Genomic DNA, 13015 nt, shown 5'->3' on the forward strand with positions numbered 1-13015 from the left:
GTGGATTTCTTTAAAAAGGCAGGGAGGGAGGGTGAGCAGAGCGAAGGCAACAGGCGATCTCCAGGTTCCAAGGCGGGTTCCTCCCCCCAGGGTCCTGAATAGCTCTCCCCTCCCCCCCCCCCCCCCCCCCCCCGCCCCTGCTGCTTCTAGGATATTATTTAGGACTTGGGGACCCACCATAAAGCAAGACGCCGCAAAGGGACGAGATTAGGCGGCCTGGAGAAGGAGGCATTTCCATGTGGCCTATCCCGCTTGTGTGCCCACTGGTTTTTGCTGAACCAAAGCAGCACAGATCAGTGCGATTGCACTGAAGCTAGGACACCCCACGGGCTGATGGATCCTCTGCATTTGTGGGGCATCTATTCAGGGACACAGTGGGAGGGGAGAGTGGATTCCTGGGAGGGAGGCGGCTGCCAGGGCAGGGAGGAGAGCGTGTTTGATTGCAGCAGAAAGCACTGCAGCCTGAGGGGTGGAGGATTGGGCTCCTCCTCCCCCAGGACCTCAGCCCCCCAGGGGGCTCAGCCCCCGCCCTGCACAGCCTGCCAGGGAAACGCGCGGCCACTTCTGCACCCTGAATCCCAATGCTGTGATTTCAGGGACAGAACACCCTGATTGCCGTGTTTCCAGCAAGCTGAAGATGGGGACACCGGCGCGTTTTCCTGCTTCATGAACATATTTCAGACAGGGAACACACCATTTTATTAGGGGTTGTAATAATGGGAACAAGGTAATATTTCCTTTTCACAAGGGGGTTGCTGAAAGTTCATTTATTGGGAGTGGGGCTGAAATAGGAAAATACCTGCAAGAGGCAATACACCAGAGATAGAGGCAAGACACCCTGCTTGTCCTTTGTGATTCTTAATCCCGCTGACACCAAAGTCAGGAGTTTTCAACCCAATAGAGGGAAAGTGGGGTGGAAGCCAAAACACCAACACCAAAGAATATTTCTGAGCAAAATATTATGCTATTTCCCCTTGATTTTCTAAATATTTTTATTGAAATTCCTGCAAAGCAGGGCTGTTTCTAAAGGGGATATTATTTTTAAGTACAACCTCTGAGAGAGAAAAATTTAAAAAAATTACAAAATACAAAAATACAAAAGCACCATCTTTATGGAGTTTTAGCAACATTTTTACTTTTTTTTTTTTTTAAAGCTCATCTCCAGGGATCCCTGGGTGGCGCAACGGTTTGGCGCCTGCCTTTGGCCCAGGGCGCGATCCTGGAGACCCGGGATCGAATCCCACGTCAGGCTCCCGGTGCATGGAGCCTGCTTCTCCCTCCGCCTGTGTCTCTGCCTCTCTCTCTCTCTCTGTGTGACTGTGTGACTATCATAAATAAATAAAAAAAATTAAAAAAAAAATAAAAAATAAAGCTCATCTCCAGGCAAATAATGAAAAATGTTAATGATCAACATAGACAATAAATAGTGACTTTCTTCTTAAATATTTGTTTAGGTAAATTCCAAGGTTTATTTAAATATAATATAATCTACAGAAGAGTTGCAAGAATAGTCCAAAAATTTCATACGCTTTCCTCAGATCCACCATTTGTTTACATTTTGCCCACTGTATTCTTTTTTTTTATTTTTTTTTATTTTTATTTATTTATGATAGTCACAGAGAGAGAGAGAGATAGGCGCAGAGACACAGGCAGAGGGAGAAGCAGGCTCCATGCACCGGGAGCCCGACGTGGGATTCGATCCCGGGTCTCCAGGATCGCGCCCTGGGCCAAAGGCAGGCGCCAAACCGATGCGCCACCCAGGGATCCCTGCCGACTGTATTCTTAACTTTTTTCTCTGTGGTGTATGTCTTTATAGTTATTATTATTATTATTATTATTATTATTTATTTTTCTTGAAACTTTTGGTAATAAGTTGAAGACAACATGTCTCTTTACCTCTAAATAATACATTGTGTTTTTCCTAAGAACAAGAATGTTCTCTTACATAATCGCTGTATAATTATCCAAATCTGGATATTTAACAACACTGCAAAACTACCCTCTAATTTAAAATCTATGATCAAAGTTGATCGGTGGTCTCAATAATGTCCTTTATGGCCATGTCCTCCCAGTCCCGGATCAATTCCGAATCTCACATTATATTTAGTTGTCCACAGGAGATTTGTTATAATTTCACCAAGAAAGGCCTAGGAAGTTTACAGTTTAAAGTTTCAGGACATTTTCAATTTTCATTTGTTTCTAATATTAAACACTTGGGGAAGAAGACACCTCAAGACGAGTCAGGGTGCTGGTGAAGGGGTGTTCCATTATGCATGAGATAAATCCTAACTTCTCTAAAGAGAAATGGGGCCCCTATTTCCATGTACCACCTAAAACAAAACCCAATAATGCCAACTTAAAGTATATGTTTTGTAAATAAATCTTGATCTTATACAAAACCGGAAGTGCCATACTTCTATAAGTCGTAGAAATCAGCATGCATATTTCTGAAAGATATTATACATGGGCTTTTACTAGTGTAGAGACTCCTCCATCCTGGATTGAGGAAGTGAGAATAAGGTAGGAAGAGAGATAGTGGGTGAGAACAACAGCAAGGAAGTTATAAACAGAATAAATAATTAGCTCAGGATGCAAAGAAATAAAGCAATGTATAGAGAAGCAAGGGAGCGTTTGATGTTAAAAATGAAGTCACAGAGAGAAACCACACCAGGTGAGCTGTTGTACAGAAGAAAAATTTAAGTGTAGCAAATAGGAAGATCCCAGTGAACAACTTCCAAAGCCATGACTCCCCGAGCAAGGGCCAATTGGTTTTTTTAATTTAGGATTAGGATGAATATTTAGAGGGGGAAGCCTTGTCATCACATGTAGAACTGGGCATCAGGTCCTGCACAAGCTTCAAAGAAATATGCCTTTACCTACATTGTATGTTATGTAAAGGAAGCTTATGGTCCTCCTTGGGCAGAGATTTTGGTATTTTAATGAAGTGAAGGTAACCCTCGGTCACTTCATAGTCCATCTGCATGGACATAAGCTGAGAGTTTACTTCAGATGGGCCTGAGTGGTCTTATTGTCTGAGGGGTGGTTTCAGCTTTCCATCATGGGGTGTTAGGGCCCCTTGCTTGAGTTAAGAGAGAAGCTAGAAAGAAGAGCGTAAGGGAAAATGTAGGACAAAGGCTGGTGGGTACAAGCAGGTGACAGTAAGGGTCAGGTCTTGGGGTTCAAATGGTGATACACTGTGTTGATGTGCTGTGTGACTTCCGAGGGTACACACAGTCCCATATAGATGGTGGTCCTAATTTAGTTTCTGTCCTCTTCCTAATTCTATAGGACTGAGTTCAACTCAAAGGGCCATCACAGATGGGTATGAAATCCCTGGAACAAACCTCTCCTGTGTTTCTCACTGACCTTGATTGGAGCATTCAGTGTTTCTTGACAATGCAGATCTTGATGTGTGTGCACACATACCTACTACCTCTGCATAGCTATAAAACTAGCCTTTCTGTAGTTCCCAACAACAGTACCTGTCACTCTCTGTGTATATTTGCCAGCTCGCACAATTTTCTATGCAATTAAAAATGACACCTATTATTTTTTTCACAAGCAATGATTTTTTACAAGCAGTTTTAAATTATTATTTTTCTTTTTTGGGACGCCTGGGTGGCTCAGCAGTTAAGCACCTGCCTTCAGCCCAGGATGTGATCCTGGGGTCTCAGGATCGAGTCCCACATCTGGCTCCCTGCATGGAGCCTGTCTCTCTCTCTGCCTGTGTCTCTGCCTCTCTCTGTGTCTCTCATGAAGAGATAAAATAAAAATAATATCTTAAACTTTGTGTTTTTGTTTCAAAGCAAGCAACTGACTCTAGGTCTTGGCCTATTAGATGTGGTGCATGTATGCAGCAGGTGTCAATTCAGAAGGCGGACTCTTCTAGAAAAGAAGTTCTGCAGAATGAGAGGAAGGTAGATCTGGAATTGTCCCTGGGCAGCTGCGTGTAAGTAAGAGCTTATAGTATATGTGATGTACAATATCCTATTAATTTCAGGTATACATTCTAGTGATTTGATATTTGTATACATTATAAAATGGTCCCCAGGATAAGCCTAGTTACCGTCTGTCATCTTACAAAATTATAACTGTATTATTGACTATATTTCCTCTGTAATATATTGCACCTCGTGTCTTCTTTATTTTAGATTGGAAATTTGTCATCTCTTAATCCCCTTCACCTATTTTGCAGTAAAAGGAGACTAGTAAAATTAGACTCAGATGACTGGGTAAGAGAAGGAAATATGTTTCAAGGCACATCTATATGGGAGGAGCTCCAAACAAAGACCATGCTACAGAAAGGGCCCACAGAACAAATCTGTGTTCTTGGATAGGAGAGTTGCTTTAAGTTAATAGCACATCTGGAGGTTTTCTGAACACACTGGAGTCAATTATATCTTATCTCTAAATGTAGTCATTCAACAAGCATGCTGTCTTCTCAATCATGCTTATGACTCCTCCCTTAGTCCACGTGGTGGTCCATGTAAACCAGCATTTCTGAACATCCATCCAAGCCACCAGCATGAATGGAGTTGACCCTAGAACTACCTCTCCATCATTGACACAGAGGATCTCAGGACAACACGCAAAGGAACACAAGTGCTCAATAAATACATATCATTATTTGTAATCTACTTTGTATCCTCTCTGATTTCTTTTCAGTGTTTTCATCTTTGGAAGCGTTGGGGTGATCGACCATGAGCATATGTATATTCCTGAGTTTGCAGAGGCTGAATTCATGGTATTCCTTGAGGTTTCTTTTTCTTTATTATTTTTAAGGCAGCTCACCTTTCCTCCAGAATGTCCTCTTATTGGGGTTTTGTTTTGAGGTCATGGAAGTCAGTCCCCTGCCAAAAGCCAAATACATATGCTATTTGATCTATTAGAACATTAGCTTAAAATAAATATGAACTGATTCTCAGGGGCCATTCTTGAAATTTTGAGCCCTCAAATGAGGAATTCAGAATTTCCTGTTTAGTAGAAAAGATATGGTGAGAGCAGAGCAAGGTGGTGGGGGTGGGGGGTGGCTTTCATCCTATCAAATGCTGAAAGTAGACAGTTGGTGTGGCTGCTGTGAAAAACACACAAAATCTGGAACGGCTTCTTGCTGATTATCTAGGTGGAAGCTTTCTTTTGGAAAAAAAGAGAGAGAGAGAGAGAGAGAGAGAGAGAGAGAGAGAGAGAGAGAAAGAAAAAAATGACCCATTTACTCTATTTTGCCCAGAGTTGACCTTCAGGAACTCAGAAGGCATCTAGCTGTTCAACGGTGTGTTGTGTGCCACACGTGTCTGTAATTACAGATAAACTGTTCCGGGATTACAGATGAAGGAAAATTAATTCTCCCTTGTGGAGTTAGGGATGACTTCACAGAGGACGTGACATTTGCAGTGTAACTTGAAAAGTGAGTGGGGCTTTGCCAAGCAGTTCAATGAGAAATATCACTCTAAGCAGCTGAATAACCTCAAACTCAGGGGTGGCATGGAATTTCATGTCATGTTCTCAGAATGAGTATAAACCTACGCTGGTAGGGTTTGGGGTACAGAGAGGAAGGGGAACACAGCCTGGATGTGTGATCTTCTGGGCTGGGTGGCCACGCTGTTCACTCCAGACTGACGTATGAAGTGCCTGGTGAAAATGATGCCTTGTGTTGGGTACTCTGGGTACAAGAGTTAGCCGGACGCCGTGACCCCAGCACTTGATGAACAAATGGAGAATTCCAGATAGTGATGAGCACTCCAAATAGATGAAGTATTCTACCACCGTGGATAACATCTGTGCAATGCGAATGAAAGTCCCAGCTCCAGTGGGCTTTCAAGGAATGTTCTCTGAGGACTTGGGTTTGCGGTACAGCTTCCCGGCTGTCAGCTGGGCTCTAGGTCTGATGTTCACAGGCAAAAGGAATCCAGACTGGAGTTCTCATCACCATTGACAATGATGGCTCTGTTGCCAGGATGTGCCCCTGACAGCCTGGGCCCAGAAGAACTCCACATCATTTGGGGTGGACTCCTGCCAAAACCCGAATATTCGGAGTGGTTGTAAGAAAGCATTCAGCAGACCCACATTAAGACACGTTCTACTGAATAACTGCCCTGCGCTCTTCGATTGCTGAAATCCGAATAAGGTTATGATCACTTAAGAGAATTGTATCGTGAATCTCTTGATGCTGATCATGGTGCAGCGTCGATGAGAATTATTTTTGAAAACTCACGCTACTGTAGTAGGGGTAAAGGACATCTTCTCTGTAACTTATTTTTAAATGATTCATAAAAATATGTAAGTGGGGGTGTGTGTGTGAAGGAGAGACAGACCGTGAAGAAGAGGGAGGCTTGGTACAATCAGAACTGCCCTACGGCTCAGCCCCCGTCCTCATACGACGCATGTGTCGCTCCAAGGGGCAGGGCTTGACTGGCCTTCTGCTGCGATGCTCCCCAGAAGTGTGCTGCTCCTCCTCTGCTCCCTGACTCTGTCCCTCTGCCCTCTTGCCCACTTCGCCAGCGCACATCCCTCGTTTCATGTCTATAGAAGCTGCTTCTGTCCCCTACTGTTGTCAACGTGCCTCTAATGCCAGATCCAAGAAGTGCGTTTCCATTTCCTGGCTGCCATCCAGGGTCTCGGAGCTGGGAACGTGCCTCGCCGCTCAGGAGCTGCTCTGAGGACACTGAGGGGGACACACACGTGATGACGATGGCTAGTCGTGGCCTCCCAAGCAGTCAGCAGAAGTTCATCATTCCCCGGAGAATGGAGGCACGTCAATATCAACGAGGCCTGTTCAACTCTCCGGGGCTGGGCTGATGATCCATATTTCTCTGTCTAGCCGTGCATCATCTCACAGCGGAGGTTTAAGACAGCAAGTTCTGGCAACAGCTTGAAGTTCCATCTGGCTAATGGAGAACTCGCTCTCCGGGTACATATTGGGGCCTCACCCCAGTCTTCTTGAGGGATGACAGCTGGGCCATGATGCTGTGCGCAGCCTGCTGAGCACTGTGCAATCTGACTCATCCTCTCCCGACCTGAGAAAGCTCAATTCCCCATTGAGAGGGGCTGAAATGCCCCATTGTGAAGGCAGCTACGCTTCCACCAACAATGAATGGGCGCCAATTGGGGGCTATTTAAATTGGAAGTCAAAGGTCCTCTGGATCTTTCCCATCAAAGATTAAATCCCCCGTTCCAGGAAAAGAGAACGTGAAACTCCTATTATCAGGAAACTATAGGAGGAACCATAAACCAATGACACCAGTGATCTTTTCCAATTAGGCTCCTGTAACTTATAGTGGGAAACACTTAGCTGATGGCTTAAATAGTTTTATTTCCTCTCAATTATATACAGAAGCAATCCGTCCTGCTGACTCAACTAAGTCTGATCACTTTGGTTGGGTCAGTTTATCATTTTCCTGGATTAAGAACTTCCAGTCTTCTAATGTTTATAACATCCCAACTGATTTTTCTTTTTTTCACTCTGGAGCCCTAGACCTCCTCTCCTTCCCACGGAAACTCTTTCTAGTCCCATTTTCAACACGATTCAAACCCAGTCATTATTACAGCTTCTTCCCTTGTTGATTAAAGAAAAATCAAGCTCCTCCAGCCTCCCCACATATGAGGTCCTATTTTTCAATCCAATGACTGTTTAGTCAGTGAATTGAAAATAATCATCAAATGGAAAATAGGTCTACATTTAAATCTTAGTTCTGTTCCTTACTAGCTAAATCATGATAGAAAAGGTATTTAAAACTCTCTGCCCCTCATTTTTATTTCCTGTAAAAAAAATAGAATATTCATCTCAAGAGATAATCTCAATTTTTAGTTTAAATATGCAATTAACCAATCGTAGATGAGCTGTCCACCATAATACTTGGCACACAGTAGGAGCACAACACAAGTTAGCACAGGGGTGCCTGGGTGGCTCAGTTGGTTGAGTGTCAGACTCTTGACTTCAGCTCAGGTCCTGGGATCCAGATGCTCGTCAGGTTCTGTGTTCACCTGGGGGTCTGCTTAAGATTCTCTCTCTCTCTCTGTCCTTCCCCCATCTCCTTGCTCTCACTCTCTCTCTCTGCCAAATATATAAATAAATCTTTGAAAAGTAAGTGAAGACAATTTCTCCCCTCCTCCATGAATCAGTTGGATGACTCACTGCCGGTGGAAGCCTTTGTCATTCTTCAAAGAGTGACAGCATGTATCTGTGCCAAACAACTCAGAACGTCCACTAGGTATGTCATATTGTCATATTTTCTCCAGTTGTTTCGAGGAAATTTGCCTCCTAGGCCTATTGAGGCAGAACATTTTCTTGTTCTTTCACATTCTGTTCCCACACAGAATATTTATTGAGTAAATACAAATTGACTTCCCATATTCAGGGTTTGAAGTAGTGGCTCTGTGAGGCTGTGAATTAAATAATTCATCTGACTAACAGAAAAGGGCATGGTACTCTCAATTTGTGATAAATATGTAAATGAATCAATTTCCCGCAGCTAATAGTGTGCTCCTCACACAGCCGGCCTTCAGTAAGTGTTCCTCACATACTGATGGGCAGAGATCACAAAATTCTTAGATTCCAATCCACGTGACAAATAGAAATAATCCCCACATTCTGCTAACCATCGGTTTTGTGATTACGATATACAACCAACAATGCGTAGATTTCAATAGGAGGAAATGCCACTGTTTCTTACACCCAACTCCAATCCTCAACGTCCTATACTGCTGAGCATATACGCTAGTCCTGAATATACGGAAACCAAAGTCTCGGTGATTAATTCTTCTCAATTAAAGCCCATATTTTCTCCTCTATTCTCTCTTTTTGTTCTTTTTGTGTAAATGGTATCTTATCTAAGCCATAATCACTCACCCAGTTGAGCCTACACAAATATTAGACTTGTCTGTATCTTTAAAGTTCTTCTGGAATGGAATTCTGCTATTTGAATACTTAATAATTCATCCCTTCAGCATGTATTGAGCACTTACTGTGAACAGTCCTTGTACAAGATGCTTTGGATACAGAAATGAACCATAAGTAAGATGATAGTTGTTGGGAAAGACAGATTGGAAGCAATAATGCAACAAAGGGCAGGTCCAGGGGCTTGAATGGGGCTCAGCGGGGGCCCCAGTGTGCAGTGACCTAATGAGCGAAGTTCTTGAATTTCTCCTTAAGAGATTTCTAAGAAATATAAATGCATATTTCAGTGCATATGGAAATACTTTGTAAATCCCTATGCAACAGTAGCTGTACTGTTTTCCTCTTTTTCAGCAATTATTTTTGTGGTATTATTTACCTACAAAGAAAATACACGGTTTTCCCATATGTATAATTTGATGAGTTTTGGCAAAGGTAAACACCTCGTCTTTTATAGTTAATGTGCTTGTTTTCTGTCTATAAAATCTTTGCATACCTTTTTTTTAAATCATTTTATATTATTTTTTTTCATCATGAGCAGTGTCCTCTTTAATCCTCATCACCAACTTCCCCTCTCCTCCCATCCACTTCCCTTCTGGTAACCACCAGTTTATTCTTCGTGAAGAGTCTGTTTCTTGGTTTGTCTCTCTGTCTTTTTTTCCCCCCTTTGCTCATTTGTTTTGTTTTTTAATATCAACATCTGAATAAAATCATATGGTATTTGCTTTTCTCTGATTTATTTCACTTAGCATAATATACTCTAGCTCCATCCACATCACTGCAAATGGCAAGATTTCATTATTTTTTGTGGCTGGGTAATATTCTGTTATATATATAAAATATCACATCTTCTTTTTCCATTCATCAATCAATGGACACAGGCTATTTCCATAGTCTGGCTAGTGTAGCTAATGCTGCTATAAATATTGGAGGGCATGTGTTTCTTTGAATTAGTGCTTTTGTATTTTTTGGGTAAATGCCCAGTAATGTGATTCGGGGATCAAAGGATAGTTCTATTTTTAATTTTTTAGGGAACCTCTACACTTTTCCACAATGACTATATCAATTTACATTCCCACCAATAGTGCACAAGGGTTTCCCTTTGTCTACATCCTCGCCAACACCTGTTGTTCCTTGTGTTGTTGATGTTAGCCATTCTGACAGGTGTGAGGTGATATCTCATTGTAGTTTTGATTTGCATTTTCCTGATGATCAGTGAGGTTGAGCATCATTTTCTGTGTCTGTGGGCCATCTGCAGGTCTTTGGAGAAATGTTTGCTCATGCCTTCTGCCCATTTTTAATTGGATTACTTATTTTGGGGGTATTGAGTTGTATCAGTTCTTTATATATTTTGGATACTAACCCTTTATTGGATATGTCATTTGCAAATATCTTCTCCTATTCAGCTGGTTGCCTTTTGGTTTTGTTTATTGTTTCCTTTGCTGTGAAGAAGCTTTTTATTTTGATGTAGTCCCAGTAGTTTATTTATGCTTTTTTCTCTCTTCCCTCAGGAGACATATCTAGAAAAATGTTGCTATGGCTGATGTCATAGATATTACTGCCTATACTGTCTTCTAGGATTTTTATGAAATCTCTGTTTACCTTAAGACTGTGAAGACTTTCTCTTATGCGTTCTTCTAAAAATTTAATAATTGAAAATTTTACATTTAGATCCATGAACTGTTTGGAGTTGAAATAAGGGGTCAGAAGCATGCAAAGATAAGAATAAGGGGTAGCAGTTAAAACAACTAATCTGTATTGTTATAAGACATCTTCCACACTGCTCTCCCTAGGACACCCAGGAAATCCATCATTAGAGGTTCATTCCTTAGGCTAAAACACAGCTATCTTCAGATGGGTACCAAGCTACTATGTTTGCAGACACTAACATTTAAATATAAATTAGTTTATCTGTTCCTTGGCAGGATTTCCAACCTAAAAACCCTTATATAGGTGAGGCATCCTGAATAAACACAAAATGCTGCCGTTTTGTGTGAAGAGACTTCCAGAAGAAAAATATATGTTAGATACATGGAAAGAAAAGGAGCACAGGAAGCAGGGAGGAAAACGAGTTCCATAACCAGTCTCTGACTCCAGCATCCTGAGTGTTACTCACTCCAAAATGTTCCCATTTTAAGTTCTACTGCTATCAGGGATCATCTATCAGGGTTGTTCTCATCTAGGTTTTGAGATTGGTCCTGCTGGATTTCCCGTGCTAGGCGTTCATGATAATGTGGAGCAATTGGGGTAAACAGATGCAACCCATTGGAATGGTGCATGGGGTGGGGTGAGGCACTGCAGGCATAAGTTGCCAACCCATCAGCCCATCATAGCATCTGGAGAGTCAGAGTCAGCCCTGGTCCAGGAGCGAGGTGGAGGCAGCTTTGGGAGGTGACAGGGTGAAGGAAGTTGGTACCTGAGATAGTCCAACTCATGGTCTGAGGATCAAGATTAATACTAGAGAAAGTTAGGGACTGAATGTTTTGTGTAGACTTCTCAATAGAAAACCTTACAGCGTATGATGCAAAGTGGGTAATCAATAAGTATTTTGTGAGTGAGCTAGTGAGTTATGGTTAGAATGAAAGGATTCTAGGCTGATTGGGCACGCACGGCAGATACTGCATAACCATGGTGGCAATGGTGCAGTCTTCACCAAGGAGCCAGAGGGTGACTCCCTTTGATCCTCTTAAGGACAGTCACTACCTGCTGCCATTTTCCAAAAGATTATTTATTAAGAGATAAAATTGAGAAAGAGAATCACCAAAGCTGGAGCCTAAGTGTCCTCCTACATGGTTCTCTGCCCTCATTGTCACCAAGCCCTGTGTCTTCCATCTCCTTCACATCACTCTCAGCTGGCCCACTGTCATCTTCCCATGGCTGCGTATCCTCCGATCTTCTTTCCATGTTGTTGGCAGAAACCCTCAATCTTAAACTCGAATACACACAAGCCAGTGTGTAAATGTGTCTCTGCACTGCTTCAGCCTCTCCAGAGTTGAGTGAGGACACTGCTGGCGAGTTCCCAGTGTGCGTTTTCAAGTTTTCTCTAGAAATAAGAGGAAGGCACACAGACAATGGGGATAAAGACATTCCTCAGACTCTCTTGTGTCTGAACACGGTCTATCGAGTATATTTTAGCAACTGAACCAAAAAAGAAAAGTTGATAGCAGCTTCAGAAACATCCTAATGCCACTGGTCTTTTTCTTTCTTATATCTTCCTCTTTACCCCAAGACAGTAAAGGGGGCCCAGGAATTAGAATTAGGGATTGCAATACTCCAACATATGCCAGCTTCAGTGCTCCTATTCTAGGCTTCATTCCTTGATGAGTCACAAGGATGCTAAGATCCCAGACTGGGTACCACAAGAGGTTAGGTGTGGCTGCAGTCTGAGTAGTGTGTGCTGGAGAGGGCAGTGAGGGAGAGTAAACCTGAAGGCTCAGCCAACCCCGGGAAGTTTGGAGTCCCTTACTAAAGAGATCAAGAAGTTTGAATCTTCAATGCATTGGTATTAGAGAGTGACCAACACATCTTGCAATCTAAGGAATACTGGTAATTGTGTAATACCACATTATAAATAGACTGTGCTTAAAAACACAAAGGCCACTCCTACATAATTAACACCTCAGAAACAGAAGTCTATCTCTTATTATTGGATCAAATTCTTTGAGAGGCTCTTGGGACAATACGGTGTAAGACAGTATCCAGTTTTCTGGATTCTAAAAATGGCTTTTTTTTTTTTTTTAGCCTGTCATTAAAAGAACTATGAGTTAAGGTTCGCAAAGTCATGGTCTACTTGTAGTACATCCTTAAGCAGCCATAATTTGGGAGAAGTCATGCAACACTTCTGAGCCCTTGTCAATCTGGAGAAATAATAGGATGGCACCTCTTTCACTGGATTGTGGCAGGAGATGGATGTTTTCATGCACACGAGTGAAATCTATGTATAAACAGACACTACTAATATTTGTTATTATTATTTTAGAGATAGAAACAAGTGGCTAAAATAATCAAAGGTTTCCTGTTTGAATAAAAAGAATTGTCATTGCAGAGATCAGTTGGACAACACCCAGAATATGTATATATATCAGTCTCAGGAAAGGCATTAAGCAAGCTCTCTGCATGCATGCA

This window comes from Canis lupus, chromosome 17 (assembly GCF_003254725.2).
Source record: "Canis lupus dingo isolate Sandy chromosome 17, ASM325472v2, whole genome shotgun sequence".
In the NCBI taxonomy this organism is placed as follows: Eukaryota; Metazoa; Chordata; class Mammalia; order Carnivora; family Canidae; genus Canis; species Canis lupus.